General features: G+C 33.7%; 2 long non-coding RNA genes across 2 annotated transcripts in view; both read left to right on the forward strand.

Annotated features, from left to right (window-relative positions):
* The window catches only part of LOC143078090 (uncharacterized), a 32235-nt gene that overhangs the window by 6990 nt on the left and 4970 nt on the right, over nt 1-20275 (forward strand). The gene's annotated exons all lie outside the window — the stretch shown is intronic.
* Nucleotides 235-18392, forward strand: LOC143078089 (uncharacterized). Its single transcript, XR_012979046.1, has 3 exons — nt 235-365; nt 16651-16769; nt 18309-18392. It is a non-coding gene; the product is annotated as an uncharacterized LOC143078089 (long non-coding RNA).

A 20275-nucleotide genomic window follows, 5' to 3' on the forward strand; every position in this document is an offset into this window, starting at 1 on the left:
AAAAAATATGTATAAGACTGCGAAACTGGGATAGGGCAAGATTTAAATGCGCCCTTCCTTTCCCCAGTTTTATTCAGAATACTAAAAAGTTTATATCTTTATGACATTGACCTAATATTGTTTTTTTCTTACTGCAACCTAAATTCAAATTGATTTTTAAATCGTAACTGTTATATATTATTAGCATGAATATCAAACTGTGTGTATCCCTTAATGAACCCCTGATTGCGGAGAAAGTATTGCATGATGAAATTGACATTGCATAAAATATAGAAATCAACGACAACGGAAGCCCACAATGAACGGTGTTTTAATCTTTTGCTGACGACAACTTCCAAATCTACATAGGACCAGGATTTTTTAAGGTAAAAAGTTACGAAATATATCAATGTAGTTCACATTTCATTTGGTTAGTTTGGTGATCACGAAATCAAATAACGTGTTCAAACTTGGGGCATTTTAGTTAGTTGCAGAACATGTCCGTCCTGGGACAACTCGGACCGTCTAAAAAAGACAGCTAGGACCATCTATAATGACAACTCAGACAAAGACAAAAGGAACATGTTTACTAAGTTTCAAGTTGATTGGACTTCAACTTCATTAAAAACTACCTCGACCACAAACGTTTACCTGAAGTGGGACAGACAGATGGAGGAGTGCACGCACAGACCAGAAAACATAATGCCCATAATTGAGGCATAAAAAATTGTAAAGTAACAACTTTAGAAAATTATGTATCAAGTATATTGCAGCAAAATAGGCTAGAAAGGGCTAAAGAGAAAAACAGTATCAGCGAATACACTGGTTGACAGAAAATTAGACTTTGAAATAAATAAATAAATAAAAGATTTAAGGAAAAATAACGAGTCTGATGAGAAATATCTAAATTGATACTTCTTTTTTATTCCAATTTTGAGTATATATAAAATTATAACGTAAGCATAAAATTTGCCTCAATGTAGTTACTGCCCTGTAATAAAAGTGAGGTATGTGTATCTGACACAATATAGCTCAAGTTAAATGAAACCTTTTTTCAGACATTTCAAGTATATTTTAAATAATATTAATAATATTATTATATGAACTTTTCGGAAGTGTTTCACGACTTTTTTTGGGGAAAAAATGAATTTTATGAAGAATCTGTTGCCATCTAATACTTTCGAATAGACCTGCAGAGTTTATTTTCAATGCATTGTAAGTCAGGTTATGTATTTTGAAACTACCACAGAACAAACCATTTATTTTTGTGATTATCAACCCCCCCCCCCCTCCCCCGAATATTAAACAGTTGCCTCCTTAGAAGGACACTATATGGACAACTAGCTGGATAAATAATAAAACACACGGACAATAACAGTAAGGGTACGACCTTTTGTTATTCTAAGGCCACGACAAAAAAAAATGTGAAACAATTCAGACGAAATAAACTAACGGCCTAAGGGACGACATCAAAAGTTCAATGAAGTATAACTAGAGGCTCTTAAGAGCCTGTGTTTATGAGTGTATTAAACATAGGAAAACGATGGATTCATGACAAAATTGTTTTTTGGTGATTGTGATCTGTTCGTAGATCATACTTTACTCATCATTCTTGCTACTTACAATTTTCTCTATCTGTAAGGAACTTGGCCCTTTAGTTACAGAGGAACACATTTCGTAAAAACTTACCCAAATTTACAAAATTAATGAAAATTGTTAAAAATTGACTATAAAGGGCAATAACTCCTAAAGGGGTCAATTGACCATTTCGGTCATGTTGAATTATATGTAGATCTTAATTTGCTGAACATTAATGCTTTTTGCAGTTTATCTCTATATATAATAGCATTCAAGGAAATAACCAAAAACGGCTAAATTTCTGTAAAAATTACCAATTGGGGGACAGCAACCAACCAACCAGTTGTACAATTCATATGAAACTATTTAGAGCAGATATATAAAAATATACTTTAATAATGAGTTTGGCTCAGTTTGGTTGAATTTGGTCCAGTAGTTTCAGAGGAGAAGATTTTTGTAAAAAAATTACGAAAAATTGGTAAAAAAATGACTATTAAGTGCAATAACTCCTCATGGGATCAACTTACCATTTCAATCATGTTGATTTTTTTTGTAGATCTTACTTTGGTGAACATAATGGCTGTTTACAGTTGATCTCTATCTATAATAATTTTCAAGATAATAACAGAAAACGGACAAAATTTCCTTAAAATTACCAATTCAGGGACAGTAACCCAACAACCCATTGTTCAATTCATCTGAAAATTTCAGGGCAGATAGATCTTGACCTAGTTAACAATTTTACCCCTTGTCAGATTTGTTCAATGCTTTGGTTTCAGAGTGATAAGCAAAAATATACATTTAACCCCTATGTTCTATTTTTAGCCATGGAGGCCATCTTGGTTAGTTTGGCGGGTCACCGGACACAATTTTTAAACTAGATACCCCAATGATGGTTGTGGCTAAGTTTGGTAAAATTTGGCCCAGTAGTATCAGAGGAGAAAATTTGTTTATAAGTTAACGACGACGGACGCTCAAAATTCGGATTTGTGGACATATTTTTCCTGTCGACAGGAATACATAACTTTTTTTGTATTAAAAGATAAACAGATAAACATTATCTGTTTTATGTTAAATTATTTGTAAATTCTGTTTTATATATGAAATGTTCTTTAAATGTGTGCAATTTGTTGTTTTTTTTCTTCAAATAAACCATATTTTTTTCACGAAAGTTTACTTTTGAACACTATTTTTATTTGTTTTTTTAAACTGAAAAAAGTTTTAAATGTCTGAATATCTATATTATTTCTTTTTATTAAACATAATTTGGCTAATTTATAAACTATGCACTTTCCCTCTTTTTTGCCAAATTGAGTCCTGTTACCAGGAAATGGTAAACATATGGGGCTAAGGGAAGTAGTATTTTTTTGTTAAGCTCTTGTGGCTCTATTCAACTAATAAAGTTTAATTCTGCGGTCACACTAGGCAACGATCGCACTACGATCTGTGAAAAAATGCAAATGTTGACGATCGTAGCGCGATCTTGAAGATCACAGTGAGGCCGTATCGCGGTCGTGGCGAGGTCTTCAAGTTCGTGATGAGCGTATACAACTTTGAACATGTTCAAAGCAATCGTGGTGGAATCAGGTATTAGTGAGTTCGCACTAAGGTCGTGGTAAGATCGCAAAGGTCGCTGTATCATTATAGCGAGAGCGTAGTGAAAGCGTGATTCTATTCGAAGGGACCAGTACCATAGTGTGGAAACGGAACTGTACGGTTTTCTTATAATTTGGTCATTCGGGAGACTGTCAAAAGGGGCCACGACATTTGCAAAATAACAAGTTGCTTGAAGAAAATTGGATGAACTCTTATGTTACTATATATAGCTATGTAACGTTTCTGCTTCAGGTTTTGGTAGCTTAAATATTCTCATAAAGAACCAATAAAATAATAAGAAAGCTATGTGCATCCAAACGTTTTCCTTAGAATGATGGAGCTCCATGATGTGTGAAACGATCAAATTTGCCACACAACAGGGATCAAAAATGTATAAAAAAAACGACGAAAAATGTCTAAAAAAACATCTAAAAATCTATGTTTGCTACCTGAATTTCCACATGTACCTTTTCTGATATATAGTCGTACCTGTCTGAAAGTTTTGAAGTCATTGTTCCAGTAGAAATCCAAATATATTCATTTTCTCCATGTCGGATATTTTTATTGACTGTACAATCGCTTGCAAGTTTACTGTACAATCACTCTGAGCCTTCCTGAACAATATCAATGAGAAGAATATAAACCGTGTACTATCTCTTCTGCCACATTCATGATTAGTTTATGTTTTCCATGATACTTCTGTCATATAAATATTTATTAAAACTACTGTAATCCAATGCTGCAACACATGTCTGGAATGATTTTCTCTCCTTTTTCTGTTACAATTTAATATCAATTATTTATTTTGTATTGTTATCAATTTTTATACCCCCGCTTTAAAAAAGGGGGGTATACTGTTTTACCTCTGTCTGTCAGTCCGTCCGTCAGTCCGTCCGTCCGTCCGTCCGTCCGTCAGTCAGTCCATCCCATGAAAATTTCGTCACATTTTTCTCAGGAACTACACATCCACCCTTTCTGTAATTTGGTATCAACATTTATATATGTCAGCCATACCGTGTGATGCGTTTTCAGATTCATCACTTGACAACTTCATGTTTACCGAACACTTGTCTGATTTTACACATGATAGCCAAGTTGAAAATTTTCGTCACATTTTTCTCAGGAACTACAATACAAGGATTTCTGAAATTTGGTTTCAGGATTTATATAAGTCAGCTATACCGTGTGATGCGTTTTCAGATTCATCACTCGACAACTTCCTGTTTACCGAACACTTGTATGATTTTACACATGATAGCCAAGTTGAAAATTTTCGTCACATTTTTCTCAGGAACTACAATACAAGGATTTCTGAAATTTGGTTTCAGGATTTATATAAGTCAGCTATACCGTGTGATGCGTTTTCAGATTCATCACTCGACAACTTCCTGTTTACCGAACACTTGTATGATTTTACACATGATAACCAAGTTAAAAATTTTCGTCACATTTTTCTCAGGAACTACAATACAAGGATTTCTGAAATTTGGTTTCAGGATTTTTATAAGTCAGCTATACCGTGTGATGCGTTTTCAGATTCATCACTCGACAACTTCTTGTTTACCGAACACTTCCATATTTTTACACTATTAATATTATCCACTTACGGCGGGGGTATCATCAGTGAGCAGTAGCTTGCAGTTTCACAAGTTTATACCTAAATTACACACTCAAAAGTTGAGTCTGACTGAGCGGATCCGGCATGAGGGGAGAGGGAGTGTTGGTGATTGAAACCCCATTCAAGTTTTTCGATTTTATTTTTATTTTGTGGAATTTCAGGGTGTTCCGTGGTTTGGATCCCGCACCTGATCTGATATCGTCATTGATAGTATTGAATGATGATCCGATCATTCAACTGATTTTTTTTATAGTTTGGTCTTGTGTTGTGATAGGGTTTTTTTTTTTAGAAATTGAGCGCACACAGAAATTTTTAACCCCGCCAAATTCTGTATGTACCTGTTTTAAGTCAAAAGCCCGTAGTTCAGTGTTTGTCGTTTTTTCGTGTATGTCATATATGTTTTTCGTAAATTGTTTTATTATGAATTAGGCCGTCAGTTTGTGTATTAATTCTTATTTTTCATGTCGGAACCTGTTATTGCCGACTATAATTGCTTAAATCCATTTATTTTTTTAACTTTGAAAATCCTATCACATCTCCTTCTTTTTATATTGAAGAAATAAATAATTATGGTTTGATAAAATGTTGTTCTCACTAAAAAAAAACTTTTTCGTTAATTTGTCGGATTCTATAGTTGGGAATATTGAAAAGTTCCCGATATAAAAAAAATCATGTTGTTTTCTCTGTCTTTCAGATAACAAGGCCTCTCCAATCCTTGATAATATTTAATTTTACTTGAGCTTTTTCTTCCAGTAGTTATAGCTTGTAGTAAACAGAAATCTCATTGGAAATTATACCACATCTTCTTATTTTAATATCGTGTTTATTGACATATAATACGTGTCTTTTCTTGGATCCGTGGTTAGCTACCATCATTTCACATTCGAATTCCTTTATCAAGTTACAATATCCCGATCCTATGATGAAAAATTCTTTTTTTTATTGTTCAAATATGTATTTATTTATTTTTAAATTGCTGGTCAAAACATATTAAGTAAAATTCGAAATATGCTAATTACCCTTGCAGAGCATCTAGTCACCTTTTTTATATATAAATATTTATTTTGTACGAGGATTATTTTCATTTTTATTTTAGATTAGATTCTTAACATATTTTGTACTGTCCTTTTCTTTTCGTCTTGTATACTTATTCAGTGGTTGTTTGTTTATGCGTTCAATTTGTTTTTCGTTTATTTTTTGTACATGAGTTAGCCGTTAGTTTTCTCGTTTTACATTGTTATTTCGGGGCCTTTAAAGTTTTATAGCTGACTATGCGGTATGGACTTTGCTCATAGTTGACGGCCGTTCGATGACCTATTGTTGGTAATTTCTGTCATTTTGGTCTCTTGTGGAGAGTTGTCTATTTGGCAATCATACCACATCTTCTTTTTTTATATCTATTGTATACATTTTGTTTTTGTCTCTGATATAGTCACTTTAAAAGGGTTCCTTGATAGGATCGTAATTGTTAAAATGACTGGTTTTGTGCTTATTTTCATTTCAAATACCATATATGAATATAATAGGACAGACAAGGAATATGGAAAGCCATAGCTGTGTCACAGTGGAAAAATGGACAAAAATTTATTTTGATACTTTTTGGACATTTTGTTAAAGATTTTGTAAAACCAGTGATTTTGTTATATTTGCAATATTTCACTAGGGATTTTGATATTTTTATTGTGCAAGATTTAGGTCAAGTTTAGAAGATTAAGCTAATATAATTTCATGTTTTAATTTGTTTTTTTTTTAAATGGCGACATTTTACTTCAAAATGATCTATTATTCCTGAGACTACTATAACACGTGTTATAGTAGTCTCAGATTATTCGTATTTGACAAGCCAAGGCTTTAATTCCATAAATAAGTCTGTATGTTCTATAATCGTTAATTGTTATCTACATTTATGTGTTAATTTTTCTGTTATCCCTTATTTGAATTTTCTCACTCATTTAGAGAAATATTTGTCAAGTACAAGTAGTTTTGGTTTGTTATATAAACTATGTTGTTATTTTGATGTGGCAAAATGGATTTAGTATTACACTGAGCAGTCCCAACTCTACTTCCATGCTGAACTTATTAAATTATACATCGCGCTAACCAGAGTCGTCTTTTGTTACAAGAGCTAGTCCCAGAGTCAGAGTCCGTACTGTTTATTGTGTGTGTGTGGTTCCAGACCAACACATTTCCCAATCACAGATACACCCAGAATCTATTTGTGATAGCTGTCTTTCGTTGTTCATATTTAGTATATGCTGTGAAAGTTTAATTATTTTCAGCGTTTTTTCTCGATTATGAGTGCCCTTTTTATTATGTTCACATGGTTCAGTAGTATAACAATTATGTTGAGCAATAACATCATAATGATCAGTAGAATAATCATTATATTGTGCAGATCTGGTATTATATTCAGCACTTTAATCAATATACTTTTGTCTTTATATTCAGTACTTTTGAAAATATCTTCTGTCAACATATTATTATATTATGTAGATTTCTCATTATGTTGATTACAGAAACCGAAATATTCAGTGGTCAAACACACTTTTTATACGCCCGCCGTCTTTAGACGGGACGTATTATGGTATACCGTTGTCCGTCCGTCGTCCACACTTCGGACAATAACTCAAAAACGCTGTCACCAATTTCCATGAAACTTAAGTGAATTGTTTATATCTATTGACGTAAGCTCCCTTTCGTTTTTTTTAATTTCAAATTTTAAGTTTTGGATTTATGGGGCTTTATTTATAAAAAAAAAAGGGGGATCCGTTGTCCACACTTCGGACAATAACTCAAAAACGTTTTCACTAATGTCCATGAAACATTGGTGAATTGTTTATATCTATTGATGTAAGCAAGCTCCCTTTCAATTTTTATAAATTTTAGATTTTAAGTTTTGGATTTATGGGGCTTTATTCATAAAAAGGGGGGATTTTTAACACTTCGGACAATAACTCAAAAAGGCTTTCACCAATGTCCATGAGACTTTGGTGAATTGTTTATATATATTGATGTAAGCTCCCTTTCAATTTTTATAAATTTAAGATTTTACATTTCCGTGTTATGAATTTTTATTCTTAAAAAAGGGGGGATTTTCCAATTTTTGGACAATAACTAACACTTTTAAAAACAAGTTAAAAGAGCAACGGGCGTATCATGCGCTAAAGCGCAGCACTTTATTATCAGTACTGTTATCATTATGTTGAGTGAAATAAATATTATGTTCTGTAGACTGATCATTATGTTCAGTAAAATAAATATTATGTTCAGTTCAAACAACTTTATGATCAGTGGTCAAAATGTTTTATGTTTGGTTCAAAAAATATTATACTAGGTGGTTAATCAATTACTTTCAGTGCTTTTTTTCATTATGTGGTGGTGGTAGACTTCCGAAAATAACCAAAAACATGTATATTTTTTTCGGGTTTATTTTCATACTGGCAACATGTCGTCTGCTATACAACGTGCTCTTGTAGAACTTAATCTGCAAATCTTTCAAATTAAAATTTTTAAAGATGATAGGATAGAAGATGACTCTTTTCAGCACCTTACTGATCAAGACTTGATCAGACTAGGTGTTGAAACTATTGGTGATAGAATAAAGATTGAGGGAAGCAATGAGGATGACTGTGACTATGACACAAACATTAGCAACTATAGGTCATCATAATGCCCCCAATAATAAGAAAAAGCCCCCGCATAGTCAGCTATAAAAGAGGGGGAATGATACCAGAGGGAGTGTCCCCGAAATGCTGTGTGGTAGACAGTGTTATTAATTAATTATTAGCGCCCTTGGTAAAACTTCAAATTTCATAATTAATGTATTTCATTGTTAAATAATTTACATGAAGCATATAAGTATATATTTGTTAATTGCATAGCTTTTGCTATTTGAATTCGTTGGTTAAAGATATTTATTTATATTGTAAAGTTTAATATTTGCATCGTCGCAAAATCTTTGGTTACCCTCTTTTGTATATGTTCCGGACCATATGAGTATTTGGATCATACGCGTATGGTCATGACCTGACCATATGCGTATACTCATATGGTCCGACCATACGCGTATGGTCCGACCGTACGCGTATGGTCGGACCATATGAGTATAATACTCGTTTGGTTATTAACGGGCCGGATCATATGAGTATTTGGACCATATAGGTATATTTATTTTTCCAAATTACATTATAAACGTTTCAATAATACAAGAACTTTATCTAAAAAAAAACAATGATGGTTTAAAACATGACAATTTTTTAATTTTATAATAAAAAAAAACTACGTAAAGTTTAATATTGATGCCATAGTTAGTTTTCATCGCTAGTTACATTAGTTCATGTAGGCTTGGATGACATTCACTTCCACACGGTATCATAGCTTTTTTGCATTTGCAAGTTTTGTGCACGATCTTTTTCATTTACACATTTTGTTTGCGAGTGAAAAACAAGCCTTTTTTGCAGCTGCGTACAGTGATACCGAGGTCTTTGGCAATTCTGATGTCTACAGTGTTTTTAAGAAGCTCTAGATCTCAAATATCGTAAAATGGTTGACTGCAATACACCATCTTCACAACACAACTTTAATAAATAATACTTTAAATGTAACAGTTCATTAAGAAATTTTTGGAATTTAATTTTTTAGTCGACATATTGCCATTTACTCGTAATAACAAATCGGTTATGACCATCGGTAATGACCATCGGTATAAAATGTGTTTACTTTAAATTTGACAATTAAGTAAAATTAACAATGTGAAACTTCTTATTTTTATTTAGCTTATCTTTTTATTATAATATAACGATAAAATTACCTATATGATAGCGTCTTTTGAATGAACGGTCATACCATATGAAGAGTTTAGAAGTATTAAAAGTAAACTGTAACAGAGTGTTAATTACCCCGACCATACGCGTATGGTCGGACCATATGAGTATATACCCATATGGTCATGACCATACGCGTATGGTCCAAATACTCATATGGTCCGGAACATATACATTCAGTGAGAAAGTTACATATTTTATAGATCATACAGACACCAAAATAGGAAATTGATAATTCTTGTCTATCCTTTTATTGATGCGTTTTGTTATTTGATTTAGCCACGTGATTATGGATGTTCCGAATTGAGTTTTCTCTTATACCCCAGTCCCACTAAGCCACGATCGCACTACGATCTGTGGAAAAAATGCAAATTTTGATGATCGTGTAGGTCGCAGTAAGGTCGTACCACCAAGATCGTGAAGAGCGTGGCCATCTTTAAACATGTTCAAAACAATCGTGGTGCGGTCGTGGCGAAATTAGGTCGTGGTAGAAGCGTAGTGGAAGCGCATTAAGATCGTATAAGATCGCAAAGGTCGCTGTATAATCGTTGCGAGAGCGTAGCGAAAGCGTGTTTCTATTCGGAGAGATTGCGCTACGATCTCACAGCGACGTTATCACGACCTTAAGTTCAGTATTTTTGTGATTTTACTCTCTACTCTGTTACCGGCCACAAAAGAGCTCATCAACCAGAGAATTAAGTTAATAAACACAAAGCTGTAATAAATTCCAGTAATTTTAAGTTTTGGAAGCTCTTTGGTATTGTATTAGGTACTTTAAATGAAAAGAAAAGTTACAAGTAACATGTCAAATTGATATTAGTTTAAACGAGTACACACTAGGGACTATATTCGTGAACAACGAAGCGAAGAAGAACAGACAATTGTGGTCTCGGTCATATATTGGTATGTACAGTATGACGTTGCCGTCGTCGTCGTCGTCGTCCGAAAACATTTGGTGTTTTCGCACTTTAACTTAAGTATAAGTAAATAGAAACATGTGAAATTTAAACAAAAGGTTTATGACCATAAAAGCAAGGTTGGGATTGATTTTGGGAGTTCTGGCCTTAAAGGCATAAAACTTTGCTCAGTGCTCGGAGCACAAAAATAATGCTCGAAACATGAAATCCAGCAATTTGATTGGTTGATTTTCGAGTCCAAGTACAAAAATCATGCTCGAAAGTTTTATGACCGTGAGGCCAGGTCCCAACAGTTTAGGAATTAGGGACAAAAAGGGCCCAAAATAGCATTTTACTTGGTTTTCGCACAAGAACTTTCAGTAAACAGAATTCTATTAAAGGATGTGGTACGGTAAGACTCCTTTTTGGCCCCAAAATATAGCAGTTTTACAAAATTGTGATAATGTAATCGTTAAGCCATTTTTTGGAAAGTAGAATGATTCTGGTACATAAATATGGGCTTGTTTGACAATACAATGCACCTATATCGGGTACTAGCATCATAAAGTCACGCTAAATTACTGAAATCTTCACAATTTCAGCATTTTAGACAAATTTTAGACGGTTTCTGTCTAAAATCATCTTCGCTAGCCAAGGGTTACGAGAGAGCGGGAGTGGATCGTAACCCTTGGCTAGCGAAGATGGTGTAAAATGAAAGTGGCCGCATTCGTGTTCATCCATAATATTGAAATGTAAGTTGTATTTGATGATAATACATACTATATATAAAGGTTGAGGATGAACACGGATGCGGCCACTTTCATTTTTGACCAAAACCATCTGAAAAGTGACGATTTTTGGCGAATTTGATAGATTTTTCATGTTTCACTTGAATCAGAGCGTTTTTAATGACTTAATCAGTTGAAATCTTTCACAAAAACTAATTGAATCAATTGAAATAGACACCTAAGTGTTTAAAAAGTGTCTAAAATATTTCGTCAGATGAACTTGAAAATTGAGGCCAAAATCGGCCGTTACCGGACCTACGTCTTTTAACATAAGATTTATGACCACAAAAAGAAGGTTGGGATTGATTTTGAGAGTTTTGGTCCCAACGGTTTAGGAATTAGGGGCCAAAAACGGTCCAAAACAAACATTTTTCTTAGTTTTTGCACAATATCTTTAGTATAAGAAAATAGAAATCTATGAAATTTTCACACAAGGTTTATGACGACAAAAGGAAGGTTGGGATTGATTTTGGGAGTTTTTGTTTTCGTATAAAGCTGCGCCCTGCGGAGCATCTGGTTCTTTTAGTGGCACAAAAGCGTGGAATTCATTATCCAGTGAAATAAAAAAATTATACTATAGGTGTTTTTTATACGACCTCAAACATTTTCTTGGATTGTATAATGGTATGATGTCGTTGTCGTCTGCGTCGTCCGAAGCCCAATTGGTTTCCGGACAGTTTCTTTAGTTTAACAAAATAGATCTTAATGATTTTTTTTTCTAAAGGGTCAATACCACAAAAGGAAGGTTGGGATCGATTTTGGGGATGGCTGTCCAACCGTTTTAGAATAAGAAGCCCAAAACAAGGATTTTTCTAGTAAGGATAATAACTTGTGTATAAGTATTTCATTTGCTCTGAAATTGTACCACAATGTTTAAACCCACAAGTAGAAGGTTTGGATTCGTTTACGGGGTTATGGGTCAAAAGTTTAGGAATAAAGGGCCAAAAAGGGACCAATAGCCAGCATTTTTCTAGTTCCAAGACAATAAATTTGTTTACATTTGTATATAAGTAAATTTTTCATTTATGTAGTTGATATTTTATGTAGAGCGCCTTATTGAAATTTGGTTTAATCCTAATGAGCTTTATTATATTATTATTATAACTCGGGGTGAGGGTCCAGCCTCCCTTTTTGGGAAAAAAATCCTTCTTGCTTATAAAGGGAATCACAGAAGCTTGACTGGAGCGAGGCCCCTCTTAGGCAGTCAGCGGGGCCCCATTCATGAAAATTACTGGATCCGCCACTGGATGTTGCCATCAAAACTGTGTCACTTAAAATAATTTGTCTCCGGGTATATTGTTATGCAATCTGTAACTTTACTACAATGGTTCTTTTATGGTTGCCATGGTAATGGTTGTTTTGTTTTAAGGGGACAATAATTTGATGGTTTTTTTTTTTTGGGGGGGGGGGAGTTGACGAATAGATCTAATCATTTTGATCTGTTGCTACGCAAGTTTATATTTTACTACAGCAAAGCTTCATTTTTAGGCAGTTAAGCTGCCTTATGCGAGCACTCTGGATTTGTGTGCTACCCAATAAATGCTGAAATACGTGCCATTGTTATAATCTAGCTGGCTACTATATTATTTGTAACTTATTGGACAGTTTTTTTATACTTTTCATTCTGATTTACAAAAAATATGACCAGAAAAACCTTAAATGATCGTCGATTTTCCCAAAAGTTTTGAAGTTGCACATAGGAAGTAGAGCACATTAGGAATCCTTATGTAGTTTATTATCCTCTGAGCTTTTGGCTAAGATGTCAAAGAACAAATGTATGAAATATCTAATCGCCGAAAATCTCTAAAGACAAGTAGTTATGATTTCCCAAATTGCAAAAGTCGTAAGAATATTGTTTGTCGACAATACGTAGTCAACTACGTATATAAGTTCAACTGTTGGCGGCAATTTTGAATTTAAAAGAAGACGAAATTTTCGTATCTTTTCAATTTGGACGCAGGGGTTTAAATTAGCGGTGGTCCAAGGTCTGTGACCTTCCACTTTTGCAGTCGGACTTTCTACTTTGTTACTAGCTACGCACGACATGCCCGACGGACCTTGAAATAATATAAAAAAATAACTTTGAAAACATTTTTACCAAAGTTTCCTAATAAACGATCTCAAACTTATATTCATCATTACTATTCATGACAGCCATGTTCAATTTGTTCTACCGCTAGCTTTATACATAAAATCGCCGATAAATAATGTGTAAATCCGAGTAAAATCGTATCTCACTATCTGTCAAAAACAACATTGAAACCAAAATGGCTGCCACGAGATTACAATATCGGATCCGATTCCGGAAGCGGATGAGGGTAATCCCGGATTTGGCTACTAAAAAAATCCAGACAGGTTACAAAATACATCTATGCATCTATGCATGTTAATAAATATAAACACTAGAATTAAAAACCAAAAGACTTATATGAAAAAGAAAGAAAAAGCAGAAAATATTTTGTACACCAATTTTAATGTGAAAATCCAATACATTGTGACAGCTGGGAACAGTTTATCTAACAATATATATGTTCCTGGTAACAGTATAATTTTTTTTCATCAGTGATAAATGTTGGTAATGCATGTTAAATGCTTTTCAAGTTGAACATATTACTGCAATTTCAAGGGGTATTTTTTCCTTCTCAATTTTGATAGGTCAGTTAAAATAGCTGGAAGTTTCTTATATATAAAAAAAAAGATGTGGTATGATTGCCAATGAGACAACTATCCACAAGAGACAAAAATGACCAAAACTTGGTAAAGGACAAGATCCCCACCCCTAAACCATATATATATATTCATGTATGGGACAATATAACAAATCATATGAAATATAGGTGGAGTTCGTGGGGCCACTCTGTTTGAGAATATATAATGGTCGAGATCCACAATCTTAAACAATATATATATTTATGTATGGGACAATATTACAAATCAAATGAATTATAAGGGGGTCCCTATGGTCACTGTACCCCCTCCTGTTTGAGAACTTGGAAACATTCGAGATCATCACCCCATTACCATATATACTCATGTATAATAAAATTGAGAATGGAAATGGGGAACGTGTCAAAGAGACAACAACCCGACCAAATAAAAAACAACAGCAGAGGGTCACCAACAGGTCTTCAATGTAGCGAGAAATTCCCGCACCCGGAGGCGTCCTATATAAGACTATATAACAAATCAAATGAAATATAGGGGAAGTCCCTGTTGTCACCCTACCCCTCATGTTGAAGAACTTTGAAACAGTTGGGATCCCCAACTCTAAATTAAATGAAATATAGGGGGAGTCCCTGCAGTCACCTGATTAAGAAATTGGAAAGAGTCGAGATCCCAACCTTTAAATTAAACCATATATATTCATGTATGAGCACTAATCAAATGAAATATAGGGAGGGTTCTTAAGGTCACCCTACCCACTCCTGTTTGATAACTTAGAAACATTCATTCATTCATATCTTTATTTCCTTTATCCCCACCCCTCAACCATATATATTCATGTATTGGACAATTTTACAAATCGAATGAAATATAGGGGAAGTCACTGGGGTCCCCCACCCCTCCTGTTGGAAAACTTGATAACGGCCGAGATCCCCACCCATAAACCATATAATTATATTCATATATGGGACAATATAAAAAATCAAATGAAAAATAGGGATAGTCCCTAGGGTCACCCCACACCCTCTTGTGTGTGTTTTTAAAACTTGCAAAAGATTGAGATACCAACGCCTAAACCATATTCATTCCTGTTTGTCATTTCAGAAAAGATTGAATGACATTCAAGGTCAATCTCATATGTGACACATATGCATATCACTTTGCTAGACCCTAACACCTGTCATTTTATTCCAAACTTAGACATGGTTGATTTGGGGTGAAGGTGGGAGTCGTTTACATTTACTATGGACAGGTCAGTCAGACCTCACCATTGATCCCTGTAGTAGTAAACATTTGTCTGATTTGTGTCTCATAACTTTTGTACTGTACAACACAAACTCAGTTTGCTTTCCAGGGAAGCAAGTCCATTCATACTTTTACAAGCTCGTACTAAAGTCATCTTGAACTACTAACAGTCAACTAATACGAACAATTACGATCAACTAGAAGAACTGCAATCATTGCAAATTTGTACCACTGCTGACTCATGAAAGACTCATGACCACGAATGGTCATGTGCGTTGCTATTGAAAACCGTAATAAAATATGAATTATTTGCCTTAATAATTAATTCATTAAATGAACATAAATGTACAATTATATATGAATGTTTAATGTTTGTTCTTTTAAATCTTTAAAAAATGTTGAAGCAACATTGCCACAGTTTTCGTAATTATGTTTGCCTTGGTTTTTGGTTAACTGCCTACAGTGCTTACAGCGCTTTGATTACTTTTTTATACGCCCGTCAAAATTGTTATACAAATGTCCGGTGTCCGTCCGTCTGTCCGTCTGTCCGGCGTAAACATGTCGCGCCGTAACTTGAGAACGACTTATCCAAATTTCACGAAACTTATTGTAGTTGTTTCTTATGATAGTCAAATGATCTGTATACTTTTCGGTCAAAATAAGATTAAAACTTTTTGAGTTACGGCACTTTGTAACTAAAACAGGGGGGTGTTTTTTTCACATGTCGCACTGTATATCAAAAACATTTTTTGATTATTGCTTAAAACTTTACACACTTCTTAGTTATATTAATTTTAAGATCTGTATACTTTTTGGTGATGATTCGAAATTTCATTTTTGAGTTATTTAGTATTTTGTAAAAAAGGGGAGGGGATTTTTACATGTCGCGACGTATCTCAAAAACGATTTATGATTATTGCTTAAAACTTTACACACTTTTTTTGTTATATTAATCTTAAGATCTGTATACTTTTTGGTGATGATTTAAAATATTGTTTTTCAGTTATTTAGTATTTTGTAAAAAAGGGGGAGGGTATTTTTACATGTCACGCCGTATCTCAAAATCAATTTATGATTGTTGCTTAAAACTTTACACACTTCTTTGTTATATTGATCTCAAGATCTGTATACTTTTTGGTGATGATTTAAAATTTCATTTTTCAGTTATTTAGTATTTTGTAAAAAGGGGGAGGGTATTTTTACATGCATGTCACGCCGTATCTCAAAATCAATTTATGATTATTGCTTAAACTTTACATACTTCTTTGTAACATTAATCTTAAGATCTGTATACTTTTTGGTTTTAATTCAAAACTTTATTTTATATTATTTCATATTTGTTTTAGCCCACTTTGCTATATTCATAAATTTTTATCCGTTATCATTGTCCGTTAACTTATCTAGAATTGTAAAAAACTGGTTTCCTCTGCATACTAATGAGCTTAATTATTTTACCAAACTAGGGAACAAGAAATCTTCATAGGGATACATAGATTGAACATTTTCTAAATGAATCCACAGAACTCTGTGTCTCACCTGCAGTTGCTGCTGTTAGTGTAAAAGTGTGATGTTGACTATAAAAGTGAGTATATTTATCAGTAAAATACAGAATTTAAAAAATTATATATGTGCATGCATCATACTCCATCCAAGAACTATGGATAATAAAAACAATGTTATAGCAATGACTAAAAAATATTCATAGATCTAATTTTAAGGGTTAACTTATTATAGCTCTTCATCTTTTATATACGCTTTGGATTTTAAATATTTTGGCCACGAGCATCACTGAAGAGACAAGTGTTGTCGAAATGCGCATCTGGTGCAGACAAATTGGTACCGTTAATGTTATTATTAAATTTTTGTCGAGCCTGCAACTTTTGTTGCAGAAAGCTCGACATAGGGATAGTGATCCGGCGGCGGCGGCTACGGCGGCGGCGTTAGCTAACTTCTAAAAAGCTTTATATTTTAGAAGGTAGAAGACCTGGATGCTTCACAAATTGTATATAGATGCCTCATGTTACGAACTTTTGGTCAGTAACATGTCCAATGTCCTTGACCTCATTTTTCATTTTTGTAATGTTAAATTCTCTCTTATTATAACTAATTGGATAACTATATTTGGTATGTGCATACCTTGCAAGTTCTTCATGTCCGTCAGACAGTTTTCACCTGACCTCGACCTCATTTCATGGATCAGTGAACAAGGTTAAGTTTTGGTGGTTAAGTCCATATCTCAGATACTATAATCAATAGGGCTAGTATATTCGGTGTATGGAAGGACTGTAAGGTGTACATGTCCAACTGGCCGATGTCATCTGACCTTGACCTCATTTTCATGGTTCAGTGGTTATAGTTAGATTTTTGTGTTTTGGTCTGTTTTTCTCATAATTTATGCAATAGATCTTCTATATTTATTGTATGGAATGATTGTAAGGTGTACATGTCTAGCGAGCAGATGTCATCTGACCTTGACCTCATTTTCATGGTTCAGTGGTCAAAGTTAAGTTTTTGAGTTTTGGCCTTTTTATCTAATACTATATGCCATAGGTCAACTATATTTAGTGTATGGAAATATTTTATGATCTATATGTCAGTCGTGCAGGTTTAATTTGACCTTGAACTCATTTTCATGGTTCATTGCTCAGTGTTAAGTTTTTGTGTTTTGGTCTGTTTTTCTTAAACTATAAGTTATAGGTCAACTATATTTGTTGTATGGAAGCATAGCTGTACATGTCTGCCTGGCATGGTTCATCTGACCTTGGCCTCATTTTCATGGTTCATTGGTCTTTTTTTTAGTTATCTTGGTTAATGTTAAGTTTATGTGACAGTCTTTAATAAAGCTTTATACTTAGGACTATCAACATAATATCAATGATAAGTAAAGAAGGCGAGATATTTCAGCGTGTGCACTCTTGTTTATCTTGTTCTAGTTTATCATGGAGACTGCAATGATAAATTATAAATCACAAAAAATCCTTAATCTCACCATTGCACGTGTCAGAAATACTAAATATATGGACTCATCTTAAAATTCCTTAATAATAACCCTGATTGGTAAGGTTACCGTAGTATTTGATGATTATTTAAGAAAATTGTATACCCTGAATTTTATTTTTAGATTTCAGCAACAGAATGAAGAATTCCAAGAGTCTAATACGGTTTATTAAACAGGATTTTATCATTGAATCAACATCCTACAAGAATTTAACATACAAATAAGTAATTATGTGCAGGGAAGAACATTTAAACAAAACTTTAAGAGACATACAGTGGTGGTGTATTTTTAAAGAGACCGAAAGAACCTATAATAACGCGCCATGAGTGTATATTTTCAAAACCAGAAGCTCGTTCATAATAATATACAATTTAAATTAAAATTATTGTATGAACATTACAGATAAAGTCCCAAAAGAGAAAATTTAGTTTTAAATGAAACATTTAAGTACAAAACATTGAAATAGTCCTTTCCATGTTGTGTGACATGTAGAAATTTTATGCTTTCACCATTCATTTAGCTCCATATAGAGGAAGAGGTTCCTGTCCCCCTCCCCCCCCCCCCAAAAAAAACCGCATTCGTATCCGACAGCAATCAATCGATAAAAAACACCAAACAAAAATCAAAAGGGAAACATACCATCAACACTTGATACATGTAGCATGCTCTGCATTGTGAATGAAAACTAAATCAACAAAGATGTTTTTAATGTTTTTTTGGACATGAGACAAGCAATGAGAAGGTTCCTACCTTGGTACAGGCGTTTGAATAAATTATTTTTAGAATATTAAGTTGATAAATGGATTAGAAAAAAATCTTTCGTTCTGTCTTTTGCAAGTAAGACCCTTTTCCCTGAGTAATTTGTTTCAAAGTTGATCAACAAATACAACTAAAATCCAGGATGCGAGTCATCGATGTACATGACTTTGCTTGTCTTCTTGCTTTATTGTCATGCCTGTGACATGCGAAAGATACAGATAACAATCCTACGGCGTTAGCTATTTGTATTGAGCTTGATATTTTATATGGTAATTGACTTTAACTGGAGGCTTCATACCTTGTGGCTTATACATGTATAACGAAAGTCTGCATTATGTCTGTTGGCCTTGACCTCATTTTCATTGTCAAGCAACTGCTTGAAAACAAATTTCTATTTTTATTATGTTATTTTCCCACTTACCTATTAATGAACTACCGAATTGGACTATTTAACGGGTTTGTAATAACATGAGCAACAGGATGGGTGCTACATTTATATGTGGAACAGGATCATCATACCCTTCAGGAGCACCCGAGATCAAACCCATAGTGGGATTCGTGTTGCTTAGTCATTAGTTTTCTATGTGTCTTGTGAACTATTATTTGTCTAATTTGCACAGGTCATTAGTCAATGTTAAATTTAGTTTTTGTGTCTATTTCTTTTAGCAATACTAGTATATAAAACTAGATATAGTGTATGAAATGATTTTATGATTTAAATGTCTTGTCTAGCAGGGGTCATCTGACGAGTCACCTTGACTTTATTTTTTCATGGTTCATTGGTCAATATGTAATTTTCATTGTTTTGGCTGTTTCTTGTATGAGATAAGCAATAGAAAAACTATATTACGCGTGTATAATAATTGTCAGCTATACATGTCTTTCTGACTTAAATTGGTTTATCTCACATTGACTTCATTTTCATGGATCTTTGACAATGTGTGATGTATGTGACACCTGTACTAAAACTCTAACCTTGGTCTATCAGCATAGAATAATTCGTGAATATAAAAGCAGGCGACACGTTTCAGCTTGAGCATTCTCGTTGCATCTTATAAGTTGTATTTGTCTGAGACATTATTGGTTAGAGCTTACAGGACTGACTTTAATTGTTGAGGACCAAGAAATTTGATCAACAAGAAAGAAATAAAGATAGGTTGTATAAAACATGCTCACGACCAAAAAAAGTCATATTTACTTTCTATAATATTATCTACAATATGTTCAGTTACTGTAAAGTTCTTGTGAAGACTCGATTCGTGTTCATTTCCGATTAAAAAAAAATCATGTGATAGATCGATTCACTTTGGGTTCATAGGTAGAAAATTTGT

This window comes from Mytilus galloprovincialis, chromosome 6 (genome assembly GCF_965363235.1).
Source record: "Mytilus galloprovincialis chromosome 6, xbMytGall1.hap1.1, whole genome shotgun sequence".
Classification (NCBI taxonomy): domain Eukaryota; kingdom Metazoa; phylum Mollusca; class Bivalvia; order Mytilida; family Mytilidae; genus Mytilus; species Mytilus galloprovincialis.